The sequence below is a fragment of the Microcebus murinus genome, chromosome 13, assembly GCF_040939455.1.
Source record: "Microcebus murinus isolate Inina chromosome 13, M.murinus_Inina_mat1.0, whole genome shotgun sequence".
Taxonomy (NCBI): Eukaryota; Metazoa; Chordata; class Mammalia; order Primates; family Cheirogaleidae; genus Microcebus; species Microcebus murinus.
The window spans coordinates 25859-47978 of NC_134116.1; the positions used below are offsets into that span (position 1 = coordinate 25859).

General features: G+C 62.5%; 6 pseudogenes; all 6 read left to right on the top strand.

Moving 5' to 3' along the window:
* Positions 1 to 893: 893 nt before the first annotated feature.
* LOC142875037 (uncharacterized) lies at positions 894 to 1012 on the top strand (annotated as a pseudogene).
* Positions 1013 to 4847: 3835 nt separating this feature from the next.
* On the top strand, positions 4848 to 4966 carry LOC142875038 (uncharacterized; annotated as a pseudogene).
* A 3843-nt stretch (positions 4967 to 8809) lies between these two features.
* Positions 8810 to 8928, top strand: LOC142875039 (uncharacterized; annotated as a pseudogene).
* Positions 8929 to 12772: 3844 nt separating this feature from the next.
* LOC142875040 (uncharacterized) lies at positions 12773 to 12891 on the top strand (annotated as a pseudogene).
* Positions 12892 to 16726: 3835 nt separating this feature from the next.
* LOC142875041 (uncharacterized) lies at positions 16727 to 16845 on the top strand (annotated as a pseudogene).
* Positions 16846 to 20687: 3842 nt separating this feature from the next.
* LOC142875042 (uncharacterized) lies at positions 20688 to 20806 on the top strand (annotated as a pseudogene).
* The last annotated feature ends 1314 nt before the right edge of the window (positions 20807 to 22120 follow it).

The window sequence follows — 22120 nt, forward strand, 5'->3', positions numbered from 1 at the left end:
CTCTAAAATTCTCTTTCGGTTGCCACCCTCACAGATGGATTAGGAAACTCTTTGCGGTGCACTCATTAGTGAAATGACCTCAATGACGCTGGAATCCAATATCTAATCGCCAATTTTTAGCGAGTCCACACGCCAGGGTGGTCGGGGTCCAATGCAGCCCCGGCCAGGCCCAGGCCCCTTGGACTGGGCCACAGGAGGACACAGAGGAGGGTCCCGGCCCCCACGGTAGGTAGAGGTGCGGGCAGTTCTCCAAGGGCTTGGGTGTTTTCCAGAGGGAGGAGATGGAGGGGACTGATTTCTTCAGCGCCCCACAAACCACGCCACCCCACCCCACCCATGGGACACATCCCGAGAGAGAGAGAGAGACGCCCCATACACTGGCTCCCCTCCCCCGTGCGCTGTGCCCCAGCCCTGGCCCGGGGGAATAGGCGGCCGCCGGGCCACAGGGTGGGGGGCGCAGCTGAAAGGGGTTGTGGGGGAGGGCCGCCCCTGGCTGGGGTCAAAGGGCGAGCGCCCCGCCCCTCCCGCCCGTGCGCAGTCAGCGGCCCCGGCGCGCTGGGGGTGGGGGGCGGGGAGGTGAAGGAGGCCAGGCGAGGAGAGGAGGGGGGCTGGAAGGGCTCCACCTTGGCGGGTCCAGCCGTGGAGGCGCATCTTGTGTGAGTGTGAGTGAGTGAGTGCGTGTGAGTGTGAGTGTGTGTGTATACAGAGACAGCCCCCAACCCCGGCCCGCCGCTCCCTGCCCGCCCCGCCTGTCACCCCCGTCCCTCGGAGCCCGCGGGACCCGGCCGGCGAACTCAACAGGCCCGACCCGGCGCGGGGCCTGGGGCGGGAGGAGGCGGCGGGGAAGCGCAGAGAGGCTCGGCTTCTTGAGCGGGGCAGGGGCGCCCTCCGCCGTCCACGGCCACACCACCCCGAACGCGCCCGATCCCGTCTGGTCTCGGAAGCTAAGCAGGGTCGGGCCTGGTTAGAACTTGGATGGGAGACCGCCCGGGAATACCGGGTGCCGTAGGCTTCTTCTTTTTTTTTTTTTTTGCCTCTGGTTCTGTCGCGTTTCTGGGAGTGCGGGGGCGGCCCGGGGTGGGGGTGACCCCCACCCTCAGCGCCCGCCGGCCGCGGTGCCTGGCGCCCCAGCCCGCACCGTGGGGCCTCCTCTTGTCCCGAGCCGTGACACCGCCGCCACGCGGCAGCATGCGTGGCTTCTGGACTGTCAGGTCTCAGACCAAAGGTCTGCTCTGTTGGAGCCGACACGCTGGAGGAAACCTTGAGAGTCTGAGAGGGGAGGGAGTTCCAGAAGAAGGCCAGGATGTCATTTTGAGGGAGTATGTGACCAGAACTCCTCCCGTTGCTTTTGGGGTTCTATGGGCTACACGTAGGAATCTTTGGTGGTGGCACCTGATGTTCGGGGATCCGGAGTCACACCCAGACCTGCTCCACAGGCCTCCTTTTACTTTTCTCTTCGGATTCATTTTTTTTTTTTTTTTTTTTTTGAGACAGAGTCTCGGTTTGTTGCCCAGGCTAGAGTGAGTGCCGTGGCGTCAGCCTAGCTCACAGCAACTTCAAACTCCTGGGCTCGAGTGATCCTTCTGCCTCAGCCTCCCGGGTAGCTGGGACTGCAGGCATGCGCCACCATGCCCCGCTAATTTTTTATATATATATCAGTTGGCCAATTAATTTCTTTCTATTTATAGTAGAGACGGGGTCTCGCTCTTGCTCAGGCTGGTTTTGAACTCCTGACCTTGAGCAATCCGCCCGCCTCGGCCTCCCAAGAGCTAGGATTACAGGCGTGAGCCACAGCGCCCGGCCGGATTCATTATTTTTAAAAAGTGTCTCTTATCTCTATTATTGCATTTACTTTTCTCTCTCTTTTCAAGCAGATGATGGGAGTCCAAGTATTAAGGTGACATGTGTTGCCCGTGCCCCCCTCCCCCCCCCGTGTTCTTATTCATTTACCCCTCATGTTGTTCCAGCATATTGTGGGGGCACCAATGTTAAGGACGGGTGCGTTGCCCTCTCCCAGCCTCCCCCCTCGGGTCAGAGCTTCAAGTGCGCCCATCCCCCAGTCGGTGCGTACCCACCCCATTCCTAATGGATGTGTATGCCCATCCCCTCCCCCCACCCGCCCGACACCCACCCGAAGAAGGTGATTCCTCTGTGTCCACTTAGGTGTCCATCGGTTCGTACCCATTTGCTGGTGAGCGCGAGCACGTGGTGCTCGTGTGTCCATTCTTGGGATACTTGGCTTACTGGAACGGGTTCCAGCTCTGGCCAGGAGAACCACGAGAGGTGCCCCCTCACCGCTGCTCCTCATAGCCGAATAGCACTCCGTGGTGTCCACGCGCCACATTTTATTTACCCACTCGTGGGTCGATGGGCACTCGGGTGGCTTCCAGGTCTTTGCGATTGTGACTTGTGCCCTGACACTAACCCTAACCCTTACCCAGCCCGTCTCCTCCACGGCCCCTGCCTGACTGACTCCTTCCCGCCCGGCCTATCACCTGTCACCGTCCTCTGCCCCTGCCTGACACGCTCCTCCCCGCCCGGGCCGTCACCGTCCTCGGCCCCTGCCTGACGGGGCTCCTCCGTCGCCTGGGCCTTCCAAGGGCTTGGTGTGGACGCTGGTTCCAGGACGCCCTCCCAGGAACCCGGTAGCAGGGCGGCCGCAGCGTCTCGCGCAACCCAACCGTCCGCCGGCTGGCCGCCGTGGCTAAGTGGCCTGCGGGGGACGTGCTCCCGCTGTGCCGTGGGGGCCCAGCCTGGTGTCTTCTCTGAGGCCCCGCGGCTGCCGCTCCCCGCAAGGGGAGAGCCGCGGAGGTGGGGACCGCCTCCTCATGGGGACGTACACCCAGCTCTCCACGTCGGATTCCGGGGCTCTCTGTCCTGCCAGAAGGCCCAGCTGGCCTGCGGGTCCTCAGAGTGGCAAAAACATCCGAAAACTGAGATTGAGGGTCCGGTGGGTGTCTGCACTTTTGTGCTGGGCACCCCAGGGAGGCCCGGGGGCTGGCTGGACAACGCGGTCTGCTGGGCTGGGGGGGGGGTTTGGAGGAGCAACTGATGCCCTTTGCACTTTGGGTAGCAAGTGTCTGAGGTGTCTCTGGGCCCTGTGCCATGTGGGGGCGGGGGCGGAGGCGGGGTGGGAGGAGGAGGAGGAGGAGGAGGAGGAGGAGGTGGGAAGGGCCGTGGCCTGCAGTCGTGTTCCCCGGGGTGGCACAGCATGTGGCTTCTTCCACAGGCTGCTTGGCCTGGGCTCCCTGCACCTGGGCCTTTGGAGGACTGGCCCTGTGCTTGCCAACACTTCCTGCAGGGACCCAGAGCTGGGAGGTTGCATCTCTCAGCCCTGGGTCGGGCAGAGCCCCAGCGGGCCATGCCCACAACCTCTCTCAGCAGGGGTCCCCCAGAAGGCTCCTTTGGGACCAGGATTCTCTTGCGGGTGACTCTTTAAGGTCTGGCCCCTGGATGGAGGGGCACCAGGAGTAGAGGAGCAGGAAGGGGAAGGGGGTGGCCATGCGAGGGGACACTTTCAGGCCAAGTCCCAGCTTCAGTCTGATCCTCCTGGGAACCCCGGGGTGGACATCACACCTCCTGGTTGCCCCGCTCTGAGACAAGGAGCCGGGCTTCGCATTGCCACAGCAGCCAGTCGTGGGCTGAGGACACCTGGGGCGTTGGGAACTCCCTGGCTTCTCCTTGGTTTAACATCTGGAGCTGCTTGTGAATCGTGCCGCCACACACACCCGAGTGCAGGTGTCTTCTGCACAGACTGCGGGCCTCGCTCTTCTGAATGCCGCTAGCTCGCGACCCACCCACGGGTGAACCTGGTCAGGGTACTTTCTCTCAGGGGCAGACTCTGATCCGGGCGGGCTACCGGTGTCTCTGTTTGCTCCTTTCTTTCTTCCACTTCGGGAAAGGCTTCCTTACTGGGTGTGGAAATCTCCTATGCCTTTCCTCGCCTATTCTGTCAGCTCTAAAATTCTCTTTCGGTTGCCACCCTCACAGATGGATTAGGAAACTCTTTGCGGTGCACTCATTAGTGAAATGACCTCAATGACGCTGGAATCCAATATCTAATCGCCAATTTTTAGCGAGTCCACACGCCAGGGTGGTCGGGGTCCAATGCAGCCCCGGCCAGGCCCAGGCCCCTTGGACTGGGCCACAGGAGGACACAGAGGAGGGTCCCGGCCCCCACGGTAGGTAGAGGTGCGGGCAGTTCTCCAAGGGCTTGGGTGTTTTCCAGAGGGAGGAGATGGAGGGGACTGATTTCTTCAGCGCCCCACAAACCACGCCACCCCACCCCACCCTTGGGACACATCCCGAGAGAGAGAGAGACGCCCCATACACTGGCTCCCCTCCCCCGTGCGCTGTGCCCCAGCCCTGGCCCGGGGGAATAGGCGGCCGCCGGGCCACAGGGTGGGGGGCGCAGCTGAAAGGGGTTGTGGGGGAGGGCCGCCCCTGGCTGGGGTCAAAGGGCGAGCGCCCCACCCCTCCCGCCCGTGCGCAGTCAGCGGCCCCGGCGCGCTGGGGGTGGGGGGCGGGGAGGTGAAGGAGGCCAGGCGAGGAGAGGAGGGGGGCTGGAAGGGCTCCACCTTGGCGGGTCCAGCCGTGGAGGCGCATCTTGTGTGAGTGTGAGTGAGTGAGTGCGTGTGAGTGTGAGTGTGTGTGTATACAGAGACAGCCCCCAACCCCGGCCCGCCGCTCCCTGCCCGCCCCGCCTGTCACCCCCGTCCCTCGGAGCCCGCGGGACGCGGCCGGCGAACTCAACAGGCCCGACCCGGCGCGGGGCCTGGGGCGGGAGGAGGCGGCGGGGAAGCGCAGAGAGGCTCGGCTTCTTGAGCGGGGCAGGGGCGCCCTCCGCCGTCCACGGCCACACCACCCCGAACGCGCCCGATCCCGTCTGGTCTCGGAAGCTAAGCAGGGTCGGGCCTGGTTAGAACTTGGATGGGAGACCGCCCGGGAATACCGGGTGCCGTAGGCTTCTTCTTTTTTTTTTTTTTTGCCTCTGGTTCTGTCGCGTTTCTGGGAGTGCGGGGGCGGCCCGGGGTGGGGGTGACCCCCACCCTCAGCGCCCGCCGGCCGCGGTGCCTGGCGCCCCAGCCCGCACCGTGGGGCCTCCTCTTGTCCGGAGCCGTGACACCGCCGCCACGCGGCAGCATGCGTGGCTTCTGGACTGTCAGGTCTCAGACCAAAGGTCTGCTCTGTGGGAGCCGACACGCTGGAGGAAACCTTGAGAGTCTGAGAGGGGAGGGAGTTCCAGAAGAAGGCCAGGATGTCATTTTGAGGGAGTATGTGACCAGAACTCCTCCCGTTGCTTTTGGGGTTCTATGGGCTACACGTAGGAATCTTTGGTGGTGGCACCTGATGTTCGGGGATCCGGAGTCACACCCAGACCTGCTCCACAGGCCTCCTTTTACTTTTCTCTTCGGATTCATTTTTTTTTTTTTTTTTTTTGAGACAGAGTCTCGGTTTGTTGCCCAGGCTAGAGTGAGTGCCGTGGCGTCAGCCTAGCTCACAGCAACTTCAAACTCCTGGGCTCGAGTGATCCTTCTGCCTCAGCCTCCCGGGTAGCTGGGACTGCAGGCATGCGCCACCATGCCCCGCTAATTTTTTATATATATATCAGTTGGCCAATTAATTTCTTTCTATTTATAGTAGAGACGGGGTCTCGCTCTTGCTCAGGCTGGTTTTGAACTCCTGACCTTGAGCAATCCGCCCGCCTCGGCCTCCCAAGAGCTAGGATTACAGGCGTGAGCCACAGCGCCCGGCCGGATTCATTATTTTTAAAAAGTGTCTCTTATCTCTATTATTGCATTTACTTTTCTCTCTCTTTTCAAGCAGATGATGGGAGTCCAAGTATTAAGGTGACATGTGTTGCCCGTGCCCCCCTCCCCCCCCCCCCCGTGTTCTTATTCATTTACCCCTCATGTTGTTCCAGCATATTGTGGGGGCACCAATGTTAAGGACGGGTGCGTTGCCCTCTCCCAGCCTCCCCCCTCGGGTCAGAGCTTCAAGTGCGCCCATCCCCCAGTCGGTGCGTACCCACCCCATTCCTAATGGATGTGTATGCCCATCCCCTCCCCCCACCCGCCCGACACCCACCCGAAGAAGGTGATTCCTCTGTGTCCACTTAGGTGTCCATCGGTTCGTACCCATTTGCTGGTGAGCGCGAGCACGTGGTGCTCGTGTGTCCATTCTTGGGATACTTGGCTTACTGGAACGGGTTCCAGCTCTGGCCAGGAGAACCACGAGAGGTGCCCCCTCACCGCTGCTCCTCATAGCCGAATAGCACTCCGTGGTGTCCACGCGCCACATTTTATTTACCCACTCGTGGGTCGATGGGCACTCGGGTGGCTTCCAGGTCTTTGCGATTGTGACTTGTGCCCTGACACTAACCCTAACCCTTACCCAGCCCGTCTCCTCCACGGCCCCTGCCTGACTGACTCCTTCCCGCCCGGCCTATCACCTGTCACCGTCCTCTGCCCCTGCCTGACACGCTCCTCCCCGCCCGGGCCGTCACCGTCCTCGGCCCCTGCCTGACGGGGCTCCTCCGTCGCCTGGGCCTTCCAAGGGCTTGGTGTGGACGCTGGTTCCAGGACGCCCTCCCAGGAACCCGGTAGCAGGGCGGCCGCAGCGTCTCGCGCAACCCAACCGTCCGCCGGCTGGCCGCCGTGGCTAAGTGGCCTGCGGGGGACGTGCTCCCGCTGTGCCGTGGGGGCCCAGCCTGGTGTCTTCTCTGAGGCCCCGCGGCTGCCGCTCCCCGCAAGGGGAGAGCCGCGGAGGTGGGGACCGCCTCCTCATGGGGACGTACACCCAGCTCTCCACGTCGGATTCCGGGGCTCTCTGTCCTGCCAGAAGGCCCAGCTGGCCTGCGGGTCCTCAGAGTGGCAAAAACATCCGAAAACTGAGATTGAGGGTCCGGTGGGTGTCTGCACTTTTGTGCTGGGCACCCCAGGGAGGCCCGGGGGCTGGCTGGACAACGCGGTCTGCTGGGCTGGGGGGGGGGTTTGGAGGAGCAACTGATGCCCTTTGCACTTTGGGTAGCAAGTGTCTGAGGTGTCTCTGGGCCCTGTGCCATGTGGGGGCGGGGGCGGAGGCGGGGTGGGAGGAGGAGGAGGAGGAGGAGGAGGAGGAGGAGGAGGTGGGAAGGGCCGTGGCCTGCAGTCGTGTTCCCCGGGGTGGCACAGCATGTGGCTTCTTCCACAGGCTGCTTGGCCTGGGCTCCCTGCACCTGGGCCTTTGGAGGACTGGCCCTGTGCTTGCCAACACTTCCTGCAGGGACCCAGAGCTGGGAGGTTGCATCTCTCAGCCCTGGGTCGGGCAGAGCCCCAGCGGGCCATGCCCACAACCTCTCTCAGCAGGGGTCCCCCAGAAGGCTCCTTTGGGACCAGGATTCTCTTGCGGGTGACTCTTTAAGGTCTGGCCCCTGGATGGAGGGGCACCAGGAGTAGAGGAGCAGGAAGGGGAAGGGGGTGGCCATGCGAGGGGACACTTTCAGGCCAAGTCCCAGCTTCAGTCTGATCCTCCTGGGAACCCCGGGGTGGACATCACACCTCCTGGTTGCCCCGCTCTGAGACAAGGAGCCGGGCTTCGCATTGCCACAGCAGCCAGTCGTGGGCTGAGGACACCTGGGGCGTTGGGAACTCCCTGGCTTCTCCTTGGTTTAACATCTGGAGCTGCTTGTGAATCGTGCCGCCACACACACCCGAGTGCAGGTGTCTTCTGCACAGACTGCGGGCCTCGCTCTTCTGAATGCCGCTAGCTCGCGACCCACCCACGGGTGAACCTGGTCAGGGTACTTTCTCTCAGGGGCAGACTCTGATCCGGGCGGGCTACCGGTGTCTCTGTTTGCTCCTTTCTTTCTTCCACTTCGGGAAAGGCTTCCTTACTGGGTGTGGAAATCTCCTATGCCTTTCCTCGCCTATTCTGTCAGCTCTAAAATTCTCTTTCGGTTGCCACCCTCACAGATGGATTAGGAAACTCTTTGCGGTGCACTCATTAGTGAAATGACCTCAATGACGCTGGAATCCAATATCTAATCGCCAATTTTTAGCGAGTCCACACGCCAGGGTGGTCGGGGTCCAATGCAGCCCCGGCCAGGCCCAGGCCCCTTGGACTGGGCCACAGGAGGACACAGAGGAGGGTCCCGGCCCCCACGGTAGGTAGAGGTGCGGGCAGTTCTCCAAGGGCTTGGGTGTTTTCCAGAGGGAGGAGATGGAGGGGACTGATTTCTTCAGCGCCCCACAAACCACGCCACCCCACCCCACCCTTGGGACACATCCCGAGAGAGAGAGAGACGCCCCATACACTGGCTCCCCTCCCCCGTGCGCTGTGCCCCAGCCCTGGCCCGGGGGAATAGGCGGCCGCCGGGCCACAGGGTGGGGGGCGCAGCTGAAAGGGGTTGTGGGGGAGGGCCGCCCCTGGCTGGGGTCAAAGGGCGAGCGCCCCGCCCCTCCCGCCCGTGCGCAGTCAGCGGCCCCGGCGCGCTGGGGGTGGGGGGCGGGGAGGTGAAGGAGGCCAGGCGAGGAGAGGAGGGGGGCTGGAAGGGCTCCACCTTGGCGGGTCCAGCCGTGGAGGCGCATCTTGTGTGAGTGTGAGTGAGTGAGTGCGTGTGAGTGTGAGTGTGTGTGTATACAGAGACAGCCCCCAACCCCGGCCCGCCGCTCCCTGCCCGCCCCGCCTGTCACCCCCGTCCCTCGGAGCCCGCGGGACCCGGCCGGCGAACTCAACAGGCCCGACCCGGCGCGGGGCCTGGGGCGGGAGGAGGCGGCGGGGAAGCGCAGAGAGGCTCGGCTTCTTGAGCGGGGCAGGGGCGCCCTCCGCCGTCCACGGCCACACCACCCCGAACGCGCCCGATCCCGTCTGGTCTCGGAAGCTAAGCAGGGTCGGGCCTGGTTAGAACTTGGATGGGAGACCGCCCGGGAATACCGGGTGCCGTAGGCTTCTTCTTTTTTTTTTTTTTTGCCTCTGGTTCTGTCGCGTTTCTGGGAGTGCGGGGGCGGCCCGGGGTGGGGGTGACCCCCACCCTCAGCGCCCGCCGGCCGCGGTGCCTGGCGCCCCAGCCCGCACCGTGGGGCCTCCTCTTGTCCCGAGCCGTGACACCGCCGCCACGCGGCAGCATGCGTGGCTTCTGGACTGTCAGGTCTCAGACCAAAGGTCTGCTCTGTTGGAGCCGACACGCTGGAGGAAACCTTGAGAGTCTGAGAGGGGAGGGAGTTCCAGAAGAAGGCCAGGATGTCATTTTGAGGGAGTATGTGACCAGAACTCCTCCCGTTGCTTTTGGGGTTCTATGGGCTACACGTAGGAATCTTTGGTGGTGGCACCTGATGTTCGGGGATCCGGAGTCACACCCAGACCTGCTCCACAGGCCTCCTTTTACTTTTCTCTTCGGATTCATTTTTTTTTTTTTTTTTTTTTTTGAGACAGAGTCTCGGTTTGTTGCCCAGGCTAGAGTGAGTGCCGTGGCGTCAGCCTAGCTCACAGCAACTTCAAACTCCTGGGCTCGAGTGATCCTTCTGCCTCAGCCTCCCGGGTAGCTGGGACTGCAGGCATGCGCCACCATGCCCCGCTAATTTTTTATATATATATCAGTTGGCCAATTAATTTCTTTCTATTTATAGTAGAGACGGGGTCTCGCTCTTGCTCAGGCTGGTTTTGAACTCCTGACCTTGAGCAATCCGCCCGCCTCGGCCTCCCAAGAGCTAGGATTACAGGCGTGAGCCACAGCGCCCGGCCGGATTCATTATTTTTAAAAAGTGTCTCTTATCTCTATTATTGCATTTACTTTTCTCTCTCTTTTCAAGCAGATGATGGGAGTCCAAGTATTAAGGTGACATGTGTTGCCCGTGCCCCCCTCCCCCCCCCCCGTGTTCTTATTCATTTACCCCTCATGTTGTTCCAGCATATTGTGGGGGCACCAATGTTAAGGACGGGTGCGTTGCCCTCTCCCAGCCTCCCCCCTCGGGTCAGAGCTTCAAGTGCGCCCATCCCCCAGTCGGTGCGTACCCACCCCATTCCTAATGGATGTGTATGCCCATCCCCTCCCCCCACCCGCCCGACACCCACCCGAAGAAGGTGATTCCTCTGTGTCCACTTAGGTGTCCATCGGTTCGTACCCATTTGCTGGTGAGCGCGAGCACGTGGTGCTCGTGTGTCCATTCTTGGGATACTTGGCTTACTGGAACGGGTTCCAGCTCTGGCCAGGAGAACCACGAGAGGTGCCCCCTCACCGCTGCTCCTCATAGCCGAATAGCACTCCGTGGTGTCCACGCGCCACATTTTATTTACCCACTCGTGGGTCGATGGGCACTCGGGTGGCTTCCAGGTCTTTGCGATTGTGACTTGTGCCCTGACACTAACCCTAACCCTTACCCAGCCCGTCTCCTCCACGGCCCCTGCCTGACTGACTCCTTCCCGCCCGGCCTATCACCTGTCACCGTCCTCTGCCCCTGCCTGACACGCTCCTCCCCGCCCGGGCCGTCACCGTCCTCGGCCCCTGCCTGACGGGGCTCCTCCGTCGCCTGGGCCTTCCAAGGGCTTGGTGTGGACGCTGGTTCCAGGACGCCCTCCCAGGAACCCGGTAGCAGGGCGGCCGCAGCGTCTCGCGCAACCCAACCGTCCGCCGGCTGGCCGCCGTGGCTAAGTGGCCTGCGGGGGACGTGCTCCCGCTGTGCCGTGGGGGCCCAGCCTGGTGTCTTCTCTGAGGCCCCGCGGCTGCCGCTCCCCGCAAGGGGAGAGCCGCGGAGGTGGGGACCGCCTCCTCATGGGGACGTACACCCAGCTCTCCACGTCGGATTCCGGGGCTCTCTGTCCTGCCAGAAGGCCCAGCTGGCCTGCGGGTCCTCAGAGTGGCAAAAACATCCGAAAACTGAGATTGAGGGTCCGGTGGGTGTCTGCACTTTTGTGCTGGGCACCCCAGGGAGGCCCGGGGGCTGGCTGGACAACGCGGTCTGCTGGGCTGGGGGGGGGGTTTGGAGGAGCAACTGATGCCCTTTGCACTTTGGGTAGCAAGTGTCTGAGGTGTCTCTGGGCCCTGTGCCATGTGGGGGCGGGGGCGGAGGCGGGGTGGGAGGAGGAGGAGGAGGAGGAGGAGGAGGAGGAGGAGGTGGGAAGGGCCGTGGCCTGCAGTCGTGTTCCCCGGGGTGGCACAGCATGTGGCTTCTTCCACGGGCTGCTTGGCCTGGGCTCCCTGCACCTGGGCCTTTGGAGGACTGGCCCTGTGCTTGCCAACACTTCCTGCAGGGACCCAGAGCTGGGAGTTTGCATCTCTCAGCCCTGGGTCGGGCAGAGCCCCAGCGGGCCATGCCCACAACCTCTCTCAGCAGGGGTCCCCCAGAAGGCTCCTTTGGGACCAGGATTCTCTTGCGGGTGACTCTTTAAGGTCTGGCCCCTGGATGGAGGGGCACCAGGAGTAGAGGAGCAGGAAGGGGAAGGGGGTGGCCATGCGAGGGGACACTTTCAGGCCAAGTCCCAGCTTCAGTCTGATCCTCCTGGGAACCCCGGGGTGGACATCACACCTCCTGGTTGCCCCGCTCTGAGACAAGGAGCCGGGCTTCGCATTCCCACAGCAGCCAGTCGTGGGCTGAGGACACCTGGGGCGTTGGGAACTCCCTGGCTTCTCCTTGGTTTAACATCTGGAGCTGCTTGTGAATTGTGCCGCCACACACACCCGAGTGCAGGTGTCTTCTGCACAGACTGCGGGCCTCGCTCTTCTGAATGCCGCTAGCTCGCGACCCACCCACGGGTGAACCTGGTCAGGGTGCTTTCTCTCAGGGGCAGACTCTGATCCGGGCGGGCTACCGGTGTCTCTGTTTGCTCCTTTCTTTCTTCCACTTCGGGAAAGGCTTCCTTACTGGGTGTGGAAATCTCCTATGCCTTTCCTCGCCTATTCTGTCAGCTCTAAAATTCTCTTTCGGTTGCCACCCTCACAGATGGATTAGGAAACTCTTTGCGGTGCACTCATTAGTGAAATGACCTCAATGACGCTGGAATCCAATATCTAATCGCCAATTTTTAGCGAGTCCACACGCCAGGGTGGTCGGGGTCCAATGCAGCCCCGGCCAGGCCCAGGCCCCTTGGACTGGGCCACAGGAGGACACAGAGGAGGGTCCCGGCCCCCACGGTAGGTAGAGGTGCGGGCAGTTCTCCAAGGGCTTGGGTGTTTTCCAGAGGGAGGAGATGGAGGGGACTGATTTCTTCAGCGCCCCACAAACCACGCCACCCCACCCCACCCATGGGACACATCCCGAGAGAGAGAGAGACGCCCCATACACTGGCTCCCCTCCCCCGTGCGCTGTGCCCCAGCCCTGGCCCGGGGGAATAGGCGGCCGCCGGGCCACAGGGTGGGGGGCGCAGCTGAAAGGGGTTGTGGGGGAGGGCCGCCCCTGGCTGGGGTCAAAGGGCGAGCGCCCCGCCCCTCCCGCCCGTGCGCAGTCAGCGGCCCCGGCGCGCTGGGGGTGGGGGGCGGGGAGGTGAAGGAGGCCAGGCGAGGAGAGGAGGGGGGCTGGAAGGGCTCCACCTTGGCGGGTCCAGCCGTGGAGGCGCATCTTGTGTGAGTGTGAGTGAGTGAGTGCGTGTGAGTGTGAGTGTGTGTGTATACAGAGACAGCCCCCAACCCCGGCCCGCCGCTCCCTGCCCGCCCCGCCTGTCACCCCCGTCCCTCGGAGCCCGCGGGACCCGGCCGGCGAACTCAACAGGCCCGACCCGGCGCGGGGCCTGGGGCGGGAGGAGGCGGCGGGGAAGCGCAGAGAGGCTCGGCTTCTTGAGCGGGGCAGGGGCGCCCTCCGCCGTCCACGGCCACACCACCCCGAACGCGCCCGATCCCGTCTGGTCTCGGAAGCTAAGCAGGGTCGGGCCTGGTTAGAACTTGGATGGGAGACCGCCCGGGAATACCGGGTGCCGTAGGCTTCTTCTTTTTTTTTTTTTTTGCCTCTGGTTCTGTCGCGTTTCTGGGAGTGCGGGGGCGGCCCGGGGTGGGGGTGACCCCCACCCTCAGCGCCCGCCGGCCGCGGTGCCTGGCGCCCCAGCCCGCACCGTGGGGCCTCCTCTTGTCCCGAGCCGTGACACCGCCGCCACGCGGCAGCATGCGTGGCTTCTGGACTGTCAGGTCTCAGACCAAAGGTCTGCTCTGTTGGAGCCGACACGCTGGAGGAAACCTTGAGAGTCTGAGAGGGGAGGGAGTTCCAGAAGAAGGCCAGGATGTCATTTTGAGGGAGTATGTGACCAGAACTCCTCCCGTTGCTTTTGGGGTTCTATGGGCTACACGTAGGAATCTTTGGTGGTGGCACCTGATGTTCGGGGATCCGGAGTCACACCCAGACCTGCTCCACAGGCCTCCTTTTACTTTTCTCTTCGGATTCATTTTTTTTTTTTTTTTTTTTTTGAGACAGAGTCTCGGTTTGTTGCCCAGGCTAGAGTGAGTGCCGTGGCGTCAGCCTAGCTCACAGCAACTTCAAACTCCTGGGCTCGAGTGATCCTTCTGCCTCAGCCTCCCGGGTAGCTGGGACTGCAGGCATGCGCCACCATGCCCCGCTAATTTTTTATATATATATCAGTTGGCCAATTAATTTCTTTCTATTTATAGTAGAGACGGGGTCTCGCTCTTGCTCAGGCTGGTTTTGAACTCCTGACCTTGAGCAATCCGCCCGCCTCGGCCTCCCAAGAGCTAGGATTACAGGCGTGAGCCACAGCGCCCGGCCGGATTCATTATTTTTAAAAAGTGTCTCTTATCTCTATTATTGCATTTACTTTTCTCTCTCTTTTCAAGCAGATGATGGGAGTCCAAGTATTAAGGTGACATGTGTTGCCCGTGCCCCCCTCCCCCCCCCGTGTTCTTATTCATTTACCCCTCATGTTGTTCCAGCATATTGTGGGGGCACCAATGTTAAGGACGGGTGCGTTGCCCTCTCCCAGCCTCCCCCCTCGGGTCAGAGCTTCAAGTGCGCCCATCCCCCAGTCGGTGCGTACCCACCCCATTCCTAATGGATGTGTATGCCCATCCCCTCCCCCCACCCGCCCGACACCCACCCGAAGAAGGTGATTCCTCTGTGTCCACTTAGGTGTCCATCGGTTCGTACCCATTTGCTGGTGAGCGCGAGCACGTGGTGCTCGTGTGTCCATTCTTGGGATACTTGGCTTACTGGAACGGGTTCCAGCTCTGGCCAGGAGAACCACGAGAGGTGCCCCCTCACCGCTGCTCCTCATAGCCGAATAGCACTCCGTGGTGTCCACGCGCCACATTTTATTTACCCACTCGTGGGTCGATGGGCACTCGGGTGGCTTCCAGGTCTTTGCGATTGTGACTTGTGCCCTGACACTAACCCTAACCCTTACCCAGCCCGTCTCCTCCACGGCCCCTGCCTGACTGACTCCTTCCCGCCCGGCCTATCACCTGTCACCGTCCTCTGCCCCTGCCTGACACGCTCCTCCCCGCCCGGGCCGTCACCGTCCTCGGCCCCTGCCTGACGGGGCTCCTCCGTCGCCTGGGCCTTCCAAGGGCTTGGTGTGGACGCTGGTTCCAGGACGCCCTCCCAGGAACCCGGTAGCAGGGCGGCCGCAGCGTCTCGCGCAACCCAACCGTCCGCCGGCTGGCCGCCGTGGCTAAGTGGCCTGCGGGGGACGTGCTCCCGCTGTGCCGTGGGGGCCCAGCCTGGTGTCTTCTCTGAGGCCCCGCGGCTGCCGCTCCCCGCAAGGGGAGAGCCGCGGAGGTGGGGACCGCCTCCTCATGGGGACGTACACCCAGCTCTCCACGTCGGATTCCGGGGCTCTCTGTCCTGCCAGAAGGCCCAGCTGGCCTGCGGGTCCTCAGAGTGGCAAAAACATCCGAAAACTGAGATTGAGGGTCCGGTGGGTGTCTGCACTTTTGTGCTGGGCACCCCAGGGAGGCCCGGGGGCTGGCTGGACAACGCGGTCTGCTGGGCTGGGGGGGGGGTTTGGAGGAGCAACTGATGCCCTTTGCACTTTGGGTAGCAAGTGTCTGAGGTGTCTCTGGGCCCTGTGCCATGTGGGGGCGGGGGCGGAGGCGGGGTGGGAGGAGGAGGAGGAGGAGGAGGAGGAGGAGGTGGGAAGGGCCGTGGCCTGCAGTCGTGTTCCCCGGGGTGGCACAGCATGTGGCTTCTTCCACAGGCTGCTTGGCCTGGGCTCCCTGCACCTGGGCCTTTGGAGGACTGGCCCTGTGCTTGCCAACACTTCCTGCAGGGACCCAGAGCTGGGAGGTTGCATCTCTCAGCCCTGGGTCGGGCAGAGCCCCAGCGGGCCATGCCCACAACCTCTCTCAGCAGGGGTCCCCCAGAAGGCTCCTTTGGGACCAGGATTCTCTTGCGGGTGACTCTTTAAGGTCTGGCCCCTGGATGGAGGGGCACCAGGAGTAGAGGAGCAGGAAGGGGAAGGGGGTGGCCATGCGAGGGGACACTTTCAGGCCAAGTCCCAGCTTCAGTCTGATCCTCCTGGGAACCCCGGGGTGGACATCACACCTCCTGGTTGCCCCGCTCTGAGACAAGGAGCCGGGCTTCGCATTGCCACAGCAGCCAGTCGTGGGCTGAGGACACCTGGGGCGTTGGGAACTCCCTGGCTTCTCCTTGGTTTAACATCTGGAGCTGCTTGTGAATCGTGCCGCCACACACACCCGAGTGCAGGTGTCTTCTGCACAGACTGCGGGCCTCGCTCTTCTGAATGCCGCTAGCTCGCGACCCACCCACGGGTGAACCTGGTCAGGGTACTTTCTCTCAGGGGCAGACTCTGATCCGGGCGGGCTACCGGTGTCTCTGTTTGCTCCTTTCTTTCTTCCACTTCGGGAAAGGCTTCCTTACTGGGTGTGGAAATCTCCTATGCCTTTCCTCGCCTATTCTGTCAGCTCTAAAATTCTCTTTCGGTTGCCACCCTCACAGATGGATTAGGAAACTCTTTGCGGTGCACTCATTAGTGAAATGACCTCAATGACGCTGGAATCCAATATCTAATCGCCAATTTTTAGCGAGTCCACACGCCAGGGTGGTCGGGGTCCAATGCAGCCCCGGCCAGGCCCAGGCCCCTTGGACTGGGCCACAGGAGGACACAGAGGAGGGTCCCGGCCCCCACGGTAGGTAGAGGTGCGGGCAGTTCTCCAAGGGCTTGGGTGTTTTCCAGAGGGAGGAGATGGAGGGGACTGATTTCTTCAGCGCCCCACAAACCACGCCACCCCACCCCACCCTTGGGACACATCCCGAGAGAGAGAGAGACGCCCCATACACTGGCTCCCCTCCCCCGTGCGCTGTGCCCCAGCCCTGGCCCGGGGGAATAGGCGGCCGCCGGGCCACAGGGTGGGGGGCGCAGCTGAAAGGGGTTGTGGGGGAGGGCCGCCCCTGGCTGGGGTCAAAGGGCGAGCGCCCCGCCCCTCCCGCCCGTGCGCAGTCAGCGGCCCCGGCGCGCTGGGGGTGGGGGGCGGGGAGGTGAAGGAGGCCAGGCGAGGAGAGGAGGGGGGCTGGAAGGGCTCCACCTTGGCGGGTCCAGCCGTGGAGGCGCATCTTGTGTGAGTGTGAGTGAGTGAGTGCGTGTGAGTGTGAGTGTGTGTGTATACAGAGACAGCCCCCAACCCCGGCCCGCCGCTCCCTGCCCGCCCCGCCTGTCACCCCCGTCCCTCGGAGCCCGCGGGACCCGGCCGGCGAACTCAACAGGCCCGACCCGGCGCGGGGCCTGGGGCGGGAGGAGGCGGCGGGGAAGCGCAGAGAGGCTCGGCTTCTTGAGCGGGGCAGGGGCGCCCTCCGCCGTCCACGGCCACACCACCCCGAACGCGCCCGATCCCGTCTGGTCTCGGAAGCTAAGCAGGGTCGGGCCTGGTTAGAACTTGGATGGGAGACCGCCCGGGAATACCGGGTGCCGTAGGCTTCTTCTTTTTTTTTTTTTTTTGCCTCTGGTTCTGTCGCGTTTCTGGGAGTGCGGGGGCGGCCCGGGGTGGGGGTGACCCCCACCCTCAGCGCCCGCCGGCCGCGGTGCCTGGCGCCCCAGCCCGCACCGTGGGGCCTCCTCTTGTCCCGAGCCGTGACACCGCCGCCACGCGGCAGCATGCGTGGCTTCTGGACTGTCAGGTCTCAGACCAAAGGTCTGCTCTGTGGGAGCCGACACGCTGGAGGAAACCTTGAGAGTCTGAGAGGGGAGGGAGTTCCAGAAGAAGGCCAGGATGTCATTTTGAGGGAGTATGTGACCAGAACTCCTCCCGTTGCTTTTGGGGTTCTATGGGCTACACGTAGGAATCTTTGGTGGTGGCACCTGATGTTCGGGGATCCGGAGTCACACCCAGACCTGCTCCACAGGCCTCCTTTTACTTTTCTCTTCGGATTCATTTTTTTTTTTTTTTTTTTTGAGACAGAGTCTCGGTTTGTTGCCCAGGCTAGAGTGAGTGCCGTGGCGTCAGCCTAGCTCACAGCAACTTCAAACTCCTGGGCTCGAGTGATCCTTCTGCCTCAGCCTCCCGGGTAGCTGGGACTGCAGGCATGCGCCACCATGCCCCGCTAATTTTTTATATATATATCAGTTGGCCAATTAATTTCTTTCTATTTATAGTAGAGACGGGGTCTCGCTCTTGCTCAGGCTGGTTTTGAACTCCTGACCTTGAGCAATCCGCCCGCCTCGGCCTCCCAAGAGCTAGGATTACAGGCGTGAGCCACAGCGCCCGGCCGGATTCATTATTTTTAAAAAGTGTCTCTTATCTCTATTATTGCATTTACTTTTCTCTCTCTTTTCAAGCAGATGATGGGAGTCCAAGTATTAAGGTGACATGTGTTGCCCGTGCCCCCCTCCCCCCCCCCCGTGTTCTTATTCATTTACCCCTCATGTTGTTCCAGCATATTGTGGGGGCACCAATGTTAAGGACGGGTGCGTTGCCCTCTCCCAGCCTCCCCCCTCGGGTCAGAGCTTCAAGTGCGCCCATCCCCCAGTCGGTGCGTACCCACCCCATTCCTAATGGATGTGTATGCCCATCCCCTCCCCCCACCCGCCCGACACCCACCCGAAGAAGGTGATTCCTCTGTGTCCACTTAGGTGTCCATCGGTTCGTACCCATTTGCTGGTGAGCGCGAGCACGTGGTGCTCGTGTGTCCATTCTTGGGATACTTGGCTTACTGGAACGGGTTCCAGCTCTGGCCAGGAGAACCACGAGAGGTGCCCCCTCACCGCTGCTCCTCATAGCCGAATAGCACTCCGTGGTGTCCACGCGCCACATTTTATTTACCCACTCGTGGGTCGATGGGCACTCGGGTGGCTTCCAGGTCTTTGCGATTGTGACTTGTGCCCTGACACTAACCCTAACCCTTACCCAGCCCGTCTCCTCCACGGCCCCTGCCTGACTGACTCCTTCCCGCCCGGCCTATCACCTGTCACCGTCCTCTGCCCCTGCCTGACACGCTCCTCCCCGCCCGGGCCGTCACCGTCCTCGGCCCCTGCCTGACGGGGCTCCTCCGTCGCCTGGGCCTTCCAAGGGCTTGGTGTGGACGCTGGTTCCAGGACGCCCTCCCAGGAACCCGGTAGCAGGGCGGCCGCAGCGTCTCGCGCAACCCAACCGTCCGCCGGCTGGCCGCCGTGGCTAAGTGGCCTGCGGGGGACGTGCTCCCGCTGTGCCGTGGGGGCCCAGCCTGGTGTCTTCTCTGAGGCCCCGCGGCTGCCGCTCCCCGCAAGGGGAGAGCCGCGGAGGTGGGGACCGCCTCCTCATGGGGACGTACACCCAGCTCTCCACGTCGGATTCCGGGGCTCTCTGTCCTGCCAGAAGGCCCAGCTGGCCTGCGGGTCCTCAGAGTGGCAAAAACATCCGAAAACTGAGATTGAGGGTCCGGTGGGTGTCTGCACTTTTGTGCTGGGCACCCCAGGGAGGCCCGGGGGCTGGCTGGACAACGCGGTCTGCTGGGCTGGGGGGGGGGTTTGGAGGAGCAACTGATGCCCTTTGCACTTTGGGTAGCAAGTGTCTGAGGTGTCTCTGGGCCCTGTGCCATGTGGGGGCGGGGGCGGAGGCGGGGTGGGAGGAGGAGGAGGAGGAGGAGGAGGAGGAGGAGGAGGTGGGAAGGGCCGTGGCCTGCAGTCGTGTTCCCCGGGGTGGCACAGCATGTGGCTTCTTCCACAGGCTGCTTGGCCTGGGCTCCCTGCACCTGGGCCTTTGGAGGACTGGCCCTGTGCTTGCCAACACTTCCTGCAGGGACCCAGAGCTGGGAGGTTGCATCTCTCAGCCCTGGGTCGGGCAGAGCCCCAGCGGGCCATGCCCACAACCTCTCTCAGCAGGGGTCCCCCAGAAGGCTCCTTTGGGACCAGGATTCTCTTGCGGGTGACTCTTTAAGGTCTGGCCCCTGGATGGAGGGGCACCAGGAGTAGAGGAGCAGGAAGGGGAAGGGGGTGGCCATGCGAGGGGACACTTTCAGGCCAAGTCCCAGCTTCAGTCTGATCCTCCTGGGAACCCCGGGGTGGACATCACACCTCCTGGTTGCCCCGCTCTGAGACAAGGAGCCGGGCTTCGCATTGCCACAGCAGCCAGTCGTGGGCTGAGGACACCTGGGGCGTTGGGAACTCCCTGGCTTCTCCTTGGTTTAACATCTGGAGCTGCTTGTGAATCGTGCCGCCACACACACCCGAGTGCAGGTGTCTTCTGCACAGACTGCGGGCCTCGCTCTTCTGAATGCCGCTAGCTCGCGACCCACCCACGGGTGAACCTGGTCAGGGTACTTTCTCTCAGGGGCAGACTCTGATCCGGGCGGGCTACCGGTGTCTCTGTTTGCTCCTTTCTTTCTTCCACTTCGGGAAAGGCTTCCTTACTGGGTGTGGAAATCTCCTATGCCTTTCCTCGCCTATTCTGTCAGCTCTAAAATTCTCTTTCGGTTGCCACCCTCACAGATGGATTAGGAAACTCTTTGCGGTGCACTCATTAGTGAAATGACCTCAATGACGCTGGAATCCAATATCTAATCGCCAATTTTTAGCGAGTCCACACGCCAGGGTGGTCGGGGTCCAATGCAGCCCCGGCCAGGCCCAGGCCCCTTGGACTGGGCCACAGGAGGACACAGAGGAGGGTCCCGGCCCCCACGGTAGGTAGAGGTGCGGGCAGTTCTCCAAGGGCTTGGGTGTTTTCCAGAGGGAGGAGATGGAGGGGACTGATTTCTTCAGCGCCCCACAAACCACGCCACCCCACCCCACCCTTGGGACACATCCCGAGAGAGAGAGAGACGCCCCATACACTGGCTCCCCTCCCCCGTGCGCTGTGCCCCAGCCCTGGCCCGGGGGAATAGGCGGCCGCCGGGCCACAGGGTGGGGGGCGCAGCTGAAAGGGGTTGTGGGGGAGGGCCGCCCCTGGCTGGGGTCAAAGGGCGAGCGCCCCGCCCCTCCCGCCCGTGCGCAGTCAGCGGCCCCGGCGCGCTGGGGGTGGGGGGCGGGGAGGTGAAGGAGGCCAGGCGAGGAGAGGAGGGGGGCTGGAAGGGCTCCACCTTGGCGGGTCCAGCCGTGGAGGCGCATCTTGTGTGAGTGTGAGTGAGTGAGTGCGTGTGAGTGTGAGTGTGTGTGTATACAGAGACAGCCCCCAACCTCGGCCCGCCGCTCCCTGCCCGCCCCGCCTGTCACCCCCGTCCCTCGGAGCCCGCGGGACCCGGCCGGCGAACTCAACAGGCCCGACCCGGCGCGGGGCCTGGGGCGGGAGGAGGCGGCGGGGAAGCGCAGAGAGGCTCGGCTTCTTGAGCGGGGCAGGGGCGCCCTCCGCCGTCCACGGCCACACCACCCCGAACGCGCCCGATCCCGTCTGGTCTCGGAAGCTAAGCAGGGTCGGGCCTGGTTAGAACTTGGATGGGAGACCGCCCGGGAATACCGGGTGCCGTAGGCTTCTTCTTTTTTTTTTTTTTTGCCTCTGGTTCTGTCGCGTTTCTGGGAGTGCGGGGGCGGCCCGGGGTGGGGGTGACCCCCACCCTCAGCGCCCGCCGGCCGCGGTGCCTGGCGCCCCAGCCCGCACCGTGGGGCCTCCTCTTGTCCCGAGCCGTGACACCGCCGCCACGCGGCAGCATGCGTGGCTTCTGGACTGTCAGGTCTCAGACCAAAGGTCTGCTCTGTTGGAGCCGACACGCTGGAGGAAACCTTGAGAGTCTGAGAGGGGAGGGAGTTCCAGAAGAAGGCCAGGATGTCATTTTGAGGGAGTATGTGACCAGAACTCCTCCCGTTGCTTTTGGGGTTCTATGGGCTACACGTAGGAATCTTTGGTGGTGGCACCTGATGTTCGGGGATCCGGAGTCACACCCAGACCTGCTCCACAGGCCTCCTTTTACTTTTCTCTTCGGATTCATTTTTTTTTTTTTTTTTTTTTTTGAGACAGAGTCTCGGTTTGTTGCCCAGGCTAGAGTGAGTGCCGTGGCGTCAGCCTAGCTCACAGCAACTTCAAACTCCTGGGCTCGAGTGATCCTTCTGCCTCAGCCTCCCGGGTAGCTGGGACTGCAGGCATGCGCCACCATGCCCCGCTAATTTTTTATATATATATCAGTTGGCCAATTAATTTCTTTCTATTTATAGTAGAGACGGGGTCTCGCTCTTGCTCAGGCTGGTTTTGAACTCCTGACCTTGAGCAATCCGCCCGCCTCGGCCTCCCAAGAGCTAGGATTACAGGCGTGAGCCACAGCGCCCGGCCGGATTCATTATTTTTAAAAAGTGTCTCTTATCTCTATTATTGCATTTACTTTTCTCTCTCTTTTCAAGCAGATGATGGGAGTCCAAGTATTAAGGTGACATGTGTTGCCCGTGCCCCCCTCCCCCCCCCGTGTTCTTATTCATTTACCCCTCATGTTGTTCCAGCATATTGTGGGGGCACCAATGTTAAGGACGGGTGCGTTGCCCTCTCCCAGCCTCCCCCCTCGGGTCAGAGCTTCAAGTGCGCCCATCCCCCAGTCGGTGCGTACCCACCCCATTCCTAATGGATGTGTATGCCCATCCCCTCCCCCCACCCGCCCGACACCCACCCGAAGAAGGTGATTCCTCTGTGTCCACTTAGGTGTCCATCGGTTCGTACCCATTTGCTGGTGAGCGCGAGCACGTGGTGCTCGTGTGTCCATTCTTGGGATACTTGGCTTACTGGAACGGGTTCCAGCTCTGGCCAGGAGAACCACGAGAGGTGCCCCCTCACCGCTGCTCCTCATAGCCGAATAGCACTCCG